This window comes from Aegilops tauschii, chromosome 3 (assembly GCF_002575655.3).
Source record: "Aegilops tauschii subsp. strangulata cultivar AL8/78 chromosome 3, Aet v6.0, whole genome shotgun sequence".
NCBI lineage: Eukaryota > Viridiplantae > Streptophyta > Magnoliopsida > Poales > Poaceae > Aegilops > Aegilops tauschii.
Genome location: NC_053037.3, coordinates 282,802,468 through 282,813,935, shown reverse-complemented (window position 1 = coordinate 282,813,935; position 11,468 = coordinate 282,802,468).

The following is an 11,468-nucleotide window of genomic DNA, read 5'->3' as shown; positions in this document are numbered from 1 at the left end:
GGCTCTGTGCTGTCTTGAGTCTGTCCCTAATCTGTTTAACTTTCTCCTCGGCCTCTTTAAGCATGTCTGGGCCGAAGATACGGCTGTCACCTGTTTCTGACCAATTCAGTAGGGTACGACACCTCCGTCCGTACAATGCCTCAAAGGGTGCCATTTGCAAGCTGGCTTGGTAACTGTTGTTGTAAGCAAATTCGGCATACGGCAAACTCTCTTCCCAACTGGATCCATAGGTGAGCACACAGGCTCTCAGCATATCCTCTAGGATTTGGTTCACATGTTCCGTTTGTCCATCAGTCTGAGGGTGGTACGCTGTACTGAAAGCTTGTTGCGTGCCCAACGCTTGTTGCTGGTGATCCCAAAATTTGGAGACAAATTGTGTGCCTCGGTCGGATATTATAGTCTTTGGGACTCCATGCAAGCAAACTACACAGGAGAGATAAAGTTTGGCTAGTCTTTGTGTGGAGTAGGTAGTCTTCACGGGAATGAAATGAGCAACCTTGGTTAGTCGGTCTGTGATGACCCATATGGCGTCATTTCCGCGTTGTGATCGGGGTAGTCTGACGATGAAATCCATTCCTATTTCATCCCATTTCCAATCCGGTATCCTTTTTGGTTGGAGTAGCCCTGCTGGCTTTTGATGCTCGGCCTTGATGCGTTGACATGAATCGCAACAAGCAATAAAAGCGGCTATATCCCTCTTCATACCGTGCCACCAAAATCTTTCCTGAATGTCCTTGTACATTTTGGTACCTCCAGGATGGATCGAGTATGGAGCGGTGTGGCTTTCCGTTAAGATTTGTTGCTTGAGTTCCTCAATGTTAGGTACGCAAAGTCTGTCTCCGTACCATAATATTCCTTCACTGTCGGTGACGAACTCTGAAGCCTTACCAAGGTTCATTTTCTTCTTTATACCTTCGATGCTGGGATGTCCCTGTTGAGCCTTCTTAATTTGTTCCACTAGGGTGGGTTGTATCTCCAGATTTGATACGGTGCCCTCAGAGACTAACATCATGTTGAGCCTAGCGAACTCTTGCTGAAAATCAGGCCTCAAGTTTTGCAGACTGCCGTTGTCCGGGCTGGGGTTTCGACTAAGGGCATCGGCCACTACATTTGCTTTCCCTGGATGGTAGTGAATGCCGACATCATAGTCCTTGACCAATTCCAACCAGCGTCGTTGGCGTAAATTTAGCTCTGGCTGTGTGAAAATATATTTGAGGCTCTTATGGTCCGTATATATTTCACAGCGATTTCCCAACAGAAAGTGCCTCCACTCCTTGAGTGCATGAATGACGGCTGCTAGCTCCAAGTCATGTGTTGGGTAATTTTCCTCATGTTTTCGCAGCTGCCTGGAGGCATACGCGACAACTTTGCCATCCTGCATTAGCACACATCCGAGACCTTTTCGGGACGCGTCACAATACACTTCAAAACTCTGGTGTATGTCTGGTACAGTTAAGACCGGTGCGGTTGTCAGCTTCTTCTTGAGTTCTTGGAAGCTTTTCTCGCATGCTTCCGTCCATACAAATTTCTTGTCCTTCTTGAGCAACTGGGTTATAGGTTTTGCCACAGTGGAGAATCCTTCAATAAATCTTCTGTAATATCCGGCCATTCCCAGGAAACTCCGCACATCTGTAACGTTGGCGGGCGGCTTCCAGTCAAGTATGGCTTTGACTTTCTCTGGGTCTACGGCCACGCCTTCTTGGTTCAATATATGGCCTAGGAAACCAACTTGTCTTAGCCAAAATTCACACTTGCTAAATTTGGCATACAACTGATGTTTCCTCAATTCTCCCAAAACAATTCTGAGATGCTCAGCATGCTCTTCCGGTGTCCTTGAGTATACCAGAATATCGTCGATGAACACCACAACAAATTTGTCCATGAATTTCATGAACACTTTGTTCATGAGGTGGACGAAATATGCGGGGGCGTTTGTTAGACCAAAAGGCATCACTGTGAATTCATATAATCCGTCTCTGGAAGTGAATGCTGTTTTGGGGATATCTTCTATCCGTACTTTCAGTTGATGATATCCCGACCTCAAATCAATCTTTGAGAACACCTTGGCTTGTGCGAGCTGGTCAACCAAATCATTTATCCGTGGCATCGGATATTTGTTTTTGATGGTGACCATATTGAGGGCTCGATAGTCTATACACAGTCTCAGTGTCCCATCCTTTTTCTTGGCGAACAACAGTGGCGAACCCCAAGGTGAGGAGCTGGCTCGAATAAATCCTTTGTCCAATAACTCCTTTATCTGCTTCTTCAACTCCACCAATTCTGAGGGTGCCATTCTATAAGGTTTCTTATAGATGGGAGCGGTGCCAGGTGCTAGTTCGATGCTGAATTCTATCTCTCGGTCTGGTGGCATGCCTGGCAGTTCTTCAGGAAATACGTCAAGAAACTCGCATACCACTGGAACTTTTCTCAGTTCTGAAATGTCCATTTTGTTCAGTTTTGGTTGCCGTGACCGTGGCCTTTCTTGAGCTGTAACCTTTATTGTCTTGCCGTGATGGTGAGTGAGAATCACGGTCCGATTGAAACAGTCAATGAATCCTTTGTTGGTGGTTAACCAGTCCATCCCTAAAATGACATCCAGTCCTTTATTTTCTAACACGATGAGATTTGCTTGGAACTGTAGTCCTTCGAACTCAATGATTACTCCTTGGCAGTAGCTCTGAGCGATTTGCTTATTTCCGGGGGACTTGATGATCATAGATTTTTCCAAGGGGAGTATCGGAAAACCATGTTGCAAAACAAAACTCTTCGAAACGAACGAATGGGAAGCTCCAGAATCAAACAAAATCGTGGCAGGTACTGTGTTGACAGGGAACATACCGAGCACGATGTCTGGGGCATTCTGCGCTTCTTCCCTGGTCACATGGTTCAGGTGACCCTTCCTGTGGTTGTTGTTGGGATTGAAATTGTTGCGCTTGGGGGCTGGATTGTTTCCACCATTGTTCGGCTTGGGGGCCGAGTTCCTTGGTTTTGGGCACTGTTTAGCATAGTGCCCTTCTTCACCACAAGCATAGCAGGTGACCCCTGGACGGTACGTGTACTCCTTGTCTCTGGCATGAAACTGTCTGATGGGCCTTGGATCAGTAGTCGTGGATCTCCTTGCTTCTGTCCTTTGGGACCTCAGTCTTGCTTCGGTTGCTGCGGGCAAGAGTCGTCTTGTCCCTCTTTCGCTTACGGATATCTTCCAGACTACGATGCTCATTCTCCAAGGTAATGGCCTTGTCCACCAGAGTCTTAAAATCCGGAAAGGTGTGTACAATCAGTTGGCATCTTAGTGCTGGTGCCAGACCGTCCAGGAATTTTTCCATCTTCTTGTTTTCTGTCATGTGCTTGTCGTAGGCATAACGAGATAGCTGGGTAAACTGACCGTTGTATTCTGTCACTGACATGCCTCTTTGCTTGAGATCGTCAAATTCTCTCTTCTTGATTTTTATGATGCTCCTGGGGATGTGTGCCCCACGAAAGCCTTCCTTGAACTCTTCCCAGGTGATGTTGTGCTCACTGGGATGCATGTGTAGGAAGTTTTCCCACCATGCTGCAGCTGCTCCAGTAAGGTAGTGTGGTGCATAAAGTACCTTCTCATGATCTGAACACTGAGCAATGATCAGCTTCCTTTCAATGTCACGGAGCCAATCATCGGCTTCCAGTGGCCTATCGGTGTGAGCAAAAGTTGAAGGGCGAGTCTTCTGTAACTCAGATAACTTGGAATGTGGTTGATAGGGTTCACCGTGGTTTCCCATATTGATGACATGATTCATCATCTCTTGGTGCTGTTGCTGGCTTTGTTCGAAGAGACGGCATACTTGAGACAGGGCTGCTTCGCTGTCCTGTTGACTGGAATGACCCTGAGTGAAATTGTTGCTGGTCTGTGTCCCATAAACCTCTTCTGGCTGATTGGGCATGGAGCGAGTCCACGGACGAGACATTTTTCCAGTCTGGGGGTATTATTTAGCAAAAACTCATGAGAAGAACGGTGTAACACAAGGAAAATCTTACAAAGGCAACAATTTAAAAGACCTCATGGTTTTTAAGAAAACATAAACGATTTTGCACGGAGAAGAACCGCTTAGCATACATCTTACACGCGAAAAGCAAACACACGATACAGCACTCAGGATGCGCGTACACATTCCTGACATGTTATTTAGACTAGCGTACTCCTCCGGAAAGCAGCAAACACACCAATACAAACTAGCGTACAGAGAAAACACATCATACAAGCAGACATAACGCGCGGCTACTCGACGCTCTCAGTCGGAGATGGTGAAGATTTCCTTCCCCTTGCCGAGGGCAAGACTCAGCGGTCCAGGAGAATCAACCTCCACCTCCTCTCTAGCTGGCTCCTGCCGCGTAACACTGCGCTGCGGTGATGGTGCGGGGGCGACAGGCGGTAGTGTGGGAGTGGCAGGCGGTGCAGCTCTGACTGGAGTAGGAGCGATGACTCGGTCGAACTCCTCAGTGGTAGGCAGACGGAGAGCAGTGGCCAAAACGGCCGGTGCATAAGATGCTGAGGACGAGACGAATGTCAGAGGCGGTGCTGTGTGAAGAAGCTCCTTCCTGCAGGCAGGAGCGCCCCGGACTAAGTCCATGCGGGCAGCCATAAGATCGTCCACGAGGTTGTCGAAAGACTCCTCCAGAGCCTTGAGATACTCCACAACCATCTCGATAGCTCCATCTTGCTCTCCCCGATGGCAGGCAAATGCATAGTGACTGGTGTATGGCACATGGCATGGGAGGTAGCGGTAGCGACGAGTCTTCATCGTAGGAAGGATGTCCCGAAGGCGAGCTATCGCTTCACGGGCAGCCATCTGCATGGCATGCCTCTCCGTAGGCATGTCCCTTCCCACAAAACGGAAGTGGCGAGCTGCAGAGCGTCCTCCCTTGAATTGCACCACAGCTTGGTGCATAGACACGTCGTCGCTGAGCTTGTGCTGGTAAAGCGTGAACTCCGGGCGGGTCGCTGGCCCGATCGCGAGCTTGGTGATGGAGACGAGGAGCTTGACAAACCCCTCGGGCACGTTCGTGAACACTCGGTTCTCACAGCTGCTGCCAGCCATCTATAAAAGTAGGCAAAAATTCTGAGTAGTCATGTCATAAATTTATGATGACCAACAGAAAGTAGCTACCATTGCAAAATGCTGAAAAAGCACAAAAGACGCTAATAACCGATTAGCGATCGCACCTAGTGGCTTCCTACAGTCAGCCTGGCTCTGATACCAAGCTTGTCACGACCGGTTTTTCAATAAAATAATTATTGAGAGACCGATCTCTTTTACAGACCAGTAAAGAAGAATTCCTTCTCACTGGTAGACAATATCTTGGTCACAGAAGAAAAATACCAGGAGTACTGAATATAATACAAGGTTGAGCGGGGACTGCTCAACAATTTATTACATGCACGCCGATAAAACAAGACGGCGGATAGGGTGGCATAACTACTAACTCACGATAATAACGGTGGTGGAAATATCACCGCGAAGCGGATGATATGACTCCTGAAGACTACAGCTCTTCGAGCGTCGGGGTGAGGCTCGAGGAGACTTATTGCGGGTGGCGGAAGCGTATATAATACAAGTGACCAATATCCGGGATCGCACAGGACTGACTGGGACTCCTCTAGGCGTCGGACGCGCTATCAAACTCTTCATCCAAGAGATCGCCTTCGTCAACATCTGGCCAAATCAACAAGCCAGGTGAGTACTATGAAAGTACTCGCAAGACAGCTCGGACATAAGATATAACAAATGTAAACATGAAGCATATGAACAAATTAACCAGTGCGTTCAGTCATAGAGATATTAAATACTGGGTGCCAAACGAGGGTCTGAATGACTCCTCGAGAGGAAACTTCAAGGATAATAATACTGGTGCCAAACGAGGGTCTGAATGACTCCTCGAGAGGAAACTGCAAGGATAATAATACTGGTGCCAAACGAGGGTCTAAATGACTCCTCGAGAGGAAACTGCAAGAATAATAATGCCGCAGTCGGGCGTCGGGGCGACACCACATAAAGGGCTTGTAACAGAAATAAAAGACAAACATGCCACAGTCGGACGTCTGAGCGACATCACATAAAGGGCTTATATTGTAGCTCAATAATTCAGTAGCTCGAGAACATAAATTATTACAAGTACGAAACCAAATGAGGTTAGTCCATCCGCAGGAATAACAATTAAACTGGGTTACCACTTGAGCTTGTTCAGGGGGGGGGGTAAATTTCCACGAGGATAGATATGGATATACTGATCACCCTACTTGATCATGGATACGATGACTTGGAAGGAATTGACTCTGCAGAGTTTGTACTTAACCACAGCCAACGGATTTCAGTAGTCACGGGGACTAGTTCGGTTCACGGTGTTTTGGAAGAAACACGTCTAACCAGTACACACCCATTCAACATTCCGAAGCCAGGGATCACCCTCGGCAACGTTCAAGAAAAACCTTGAGACGGGGAGGCTACAACCTCGCGTAGCATGGGATCAAATTTCTATACGCGCGCTCTAAGGGGGTGCCCCCCCTCTCGGTCCCAACCGGAAACACCCATGCCCCCTGACCGGATGACTGGCTTTAATCCAGGGCCATGGAACCATCATCCCGGCCCCTCTGTTTGGTGTGTACACGGAAAGAGGTTACCAACTTACTAAACCGCATCTTGGCAAAGAAACATGTGGTAGCACGGAAGGGAAAAGAACGACAACGTGACTCCGTCCACGTTAATGTCGGAATTTGTCGGATGACGCAAGGCTGGTATGCTACAACAGTACCACCTTGCTGCCCTTCATGTCACCACATGATTAGGCCATCTCTCACCAGAGATCATCGCAACTACGGAACATGCGGGTAGTTGCCTCACAAGCAACGAGGTATTCACCGACACTCATATGCCATGCACAAACTTATATGCAAACATGCAAACACCTATCATATCAAAGGTCCAAACATGCTTGCCTGGTTCGGAGAAGTCGGAGTCTAGCTCGGCGAAGTTCGCGGTTCCGTCACCTCTTCCGGAACCTAGGGCATAACGAAAACGGGCACTAACGTGAAAACCAACGCGTGCATAAAAACTTCTCCAACATTTTTCCAAATAAATCCCATAAAAAACTAGACAAAATTTTAAGACTGTCAGAAAAAGAATCACTCAAAAATCACTTTTTATTAAAAAGTTATAAAGGTTTCTGTCCAGGGACTCATCTGTAATGAAACAGAAAAGTTCCAGGGTTTAAACCGAGAAAACAGAAAATGCTTCGGAAAGAAATGCGCCAGCTCAAAAGGGAAAACGTATTTTGCCCGAAGGCGCCAACAGAAAATGGTTCGAGGGAGAATAGAACAGAGGCTGACATGGGGGTCCACATGTCAGGTTTAAAAAGCTCGCCGGCGCCCGAAGACTGCGGTGGACGCCGGCGTCGAACCACGGCGAGTTAGGGGGATCGGAGGGTACCAAGAGCTTCAGCGTGTCCTTCCACGTCGGTGGGTGGTGGACTCGACCGTCGGAGAGCACCACGTCGACGGCGACACTTTCTCCGGCGGACGGCGGTTCGGGTGATGGTGGGGAACTCCGGTGGTGAGCTGCAAACTTCGAATTGAAGCGCGGGTCAGAAGGAGGGGTGCACTAGAGGGCTACTGGCAAGAAATGGGAGGCAGAGGTGCACGCACGGGAGCGAATCAAGCTGGATCCCGTGGCGGGTCGCGGCGGCCGGAGTTGAGGAAGGAGACCTCCTCGGGGCTCTATCAGTGGCTAGGCAGGGTCTTGGGGGAGTGCAGAGGTGGTGTGAGTTCGAGTTGAAGCTTGGGGCCTCTATTTGTAGGCGGATCGAGGGGGTGGCCGTGAACGGGGTTGCTCCGGCGAGTGATTACGGCGAGGCAGTGGTTGAGCAGGGGGTTTGAGTGGCCTGGCAGCATCAGTGAGGTTTACTGGTGCCGTTCCCTCGCAAATCTCGATTGGTCTTGGCGTAATGGCGCCGGTCCACGGTGGGGTGGCCGCACGGGCACGACGGCGGCAGAGAGCGCGCTCCGCGCCCTGCGGTTCACGACGGGAGTGGCAGCGTGTTCTGGGCAGTGGAAGGCCACGCGGCGAGCTCCGGTGGCTTGGGCAGCGCTGGGTGGCACCGTCTGCGCCGCGCCTCTCTCTGGCGGCCGCAAAGCCGCCGCTGGCGTCGGTCACGGGGCGGCGCACCTCTTCTTGCTCGTCGCCGACGTCCGCAAGGCTCCAGGCGCTCGTGCGGTGCAGGGACAAGGGGGAGGGGACGGGGAGTAAGGCGACATCGGGGCACTGTCGAGATCGACAACAAGTTCTGAAGAAAACGACAGTAGCACTGAAATGTTCTCTAAACTTTACTGAACCTGATTTTGACAATGCACTGCAGGTGTTCGACAGAATGATTTGGCATTGAGAAATTTTTTCCTGGAACTGGGGCTTGGTGAGGTGACCACTCAATGTACCCAGGGGCTGCCTGATTTTTCTCAGAATTTTTGGAGAAAGGTTTGAATGAATTTCACCAAATTTGACAGATCTGGTCCAAACTTGCAGCAAGTGTAGTTTGAAAAATTTGAACTGAAGACCAGTGGATCTTCATGGATCTTGGTTGAGGGTTCAAAGGACTAGGAAGGGAAAAAGGTTTGGGGGCAAAAATCAAGACAGAAAAGGTAGCTCCTTTGTAAATCTCCAAGGGCTAGAATATAAGACAGAAATTGATTTGATAAGATTAAATGGAAAAAGAGTTATATGGAGAGGTTCAACTTGCTGGATTAGATGCAAAACATGATCCAAAGATGAGGGAAGGTTTAGGGGAGTGGATTTGTACTAAGGCCATGGCAAGGGGAATTTTTGAAAGTGGTAAGGGAGTTTTCCAAAAGCCATAGTGCATTTTCAAAGAGATTTTCAAAGTCATTTTTCTCAAGTGAAAAGCAATTTGGTTTGAGTCCAAATAAAAAGCAAGGACCTCCAAGACTAAAAACAATTCTTGGGTGAATCCAAGTAAAACTCTTGCCATAAAGAAAATATTTTGAAAGGGAGAGTTCTTTTGAAGGAAAATTTAAATCACCTCTCTCAAGTCAAATAAAATCTTTTGAAAAATCCAAATAAAAACTTGGGTGTCACAATCCGCTTGTTGGCAGCCCCGTTCTCCACCTCCGGAGTCTCCTTGTCAGCGGCGCTTTCTGATAGAAATGGGAGGACAGAGAATATTTAGTTAAAACAAGGCAATAGAAAAGTGTATTGGTAACTAGAAATATTAGGTAGGAATATAGTAAGAAAAGGGAATAACAATTGGTTGCTTAAATACTACACAATTCATTTGACATTGCTGGGTAAGTCAACATGCAGATAGCTGAAAAGAAAACTTACTTCGAACAAAGTCTGAGCGGATGATTTTGTCGGGGAAGTTAGCATACATCTCATGACCAGGCCCTTTTATGTGCAGTGCAATTTTAGTGCCAGCTTTCAGTACATAAAACTTAGAAATTTCTTTCCAAAAGCCAGTGCCAAAATAGGAGTCACCACGTTCATCAAGTCTTACAGTAGCAACGATTGTAAATCCATGGTTTGTGTGTAGTATGACATCCGTGGAGCCTTGATCTATGTAAAGGGAAAAATTGTGCACTACATAATCTGTTGCATAGCAAGGGATGTTCTGCAGAAAATGGTAGGATTGTTAAAGAAATATGGTAACATGCAAATATGGGCCCAAATTGAAAGAACTGTACAACAGTTGAAATCAGGACAAAAATCTATAGTTAAACAGATAGGGTAAACATGATGTCATGGAAATATGAGAGTAATCAAAAGAACACTACATCATTAATTTGCCTAATATAGAAAGAAGAGGGGGAAAATCCCCTTTGACGTATATGCTGCATGTGGCACCTTTTATCCAAATGTAGAAATATTTAGAATATGTTCAGGAAAGTAGGCCATGCCAACCGATTTTGGGTGAGATTGAACATACCGCGTGCGTCCTCAAGTTATCTGGTACGGTGAGATGGAATCTCTGGCGGAGGTCGCAAAGTCCTGAAGTGTCGGTGCACTGTACATTCTATGAATGAAAGAAAACCCTCAAATTAGCTCGAATAAAAATGAATTCACGATGATTTCCGCCGGGTGATTAAAGGAGGCAGGTGAACTGGAATAAGAGATGAGATAATATCTCATTAAATTAGTTACCTTGTCGTCCATGAGAAAGAACCCTCAGTACGGCAGATTCCCTAACCGAGTGGAGCTGGGCCGACCGTAAGCAGCGTCAAGAAAGTTGATGGCAATAGGCGGCGACAAGCAGAAGTGGCGAAATGCGGCGGGCTTTTCCGGCATCCTGTCGGCGGCGGCAGGCATCGAGCTAAGTGTTTACCGCCGCGATAGGCGGTGCCATGGCATAGACGCGGAGGATCTTGTGCAGGTGTGAATGGGGAACGTACCAGAGGGGGTGGCGGGCGGGGTGAGGGTTTTTGTGACGTGGGGATGGTGAGGGTTTTCTTTTTTCTTTTTTGAATTGGGTGGTGCGGGTTTTCTGTCCCACGAAGAATTTTGGGGGCGATGATTTGCTACAGCGAACCGTGTGTGATTGATGCAACAGACAAAATGAAAGTCATTGCACACGGTTCCAATTTTGGGAACCGTGTGTGATTGACGTACTACCTCTGTCCTGGTTTATTGGTCCCCCTTTGTAATTTTTACCAAATTTTGACCAAATATTTAACATACTCAGACATAGATAATAAGCGTACACGTATATAAGCATAGTTCAACCGTAAGTACATAGTTCAACCGTCATTAAGCATACTCAAGCGTACATAGTTCGATCCATCCCACATCTCATCTCACATGCCGACACGATCCTGAAGCTTCTCTAGGTACTCGGCGTACGCGCCGTGCGCCACCCTGCGAGAATACTTCTGCTTGAAGGAGCCAACGGCCCGTCCTCATGCATGCGCCAGAACACTTATATACGCGTCATGAAGCTTCTAGTTGCAAAATGGGCATCCATAGCCGCCGTTCCAGGTCCTAATACGCCTGTTATGCATTCCCGCATAAAGCTCCCTCAGGATTTGCCTCTTGTACCTCCTCTGGCATCTTCATCCTCGCTGTCCACATCGTCAGACAACACCTATACAAATAGTAAAACAAATTTGGCATCAAATCAATGATTACATGCCGTGAAGTAGGATTAGGAATTTATGGCTATTTATTTATACATATCCAGAGATTATGGTTTGATTTTTAAGCACAGTCGTCTATGTACAGACCAATCTTGAAGAAAATAATGGCACAAACATATGTAGGTCATTCAAAATCAATTGTCAAGTCCTGGCTAGGAATTATTAGCACGAACACTAACCCTAGTCAGATTACTAGCAGAAATCATTTGCACGGATGAAACAACTAATCACTTATCACCTGTACCATTCAAACAATCAATACACTACACAGATCTAACGAAACTTACCCAGATTTCAT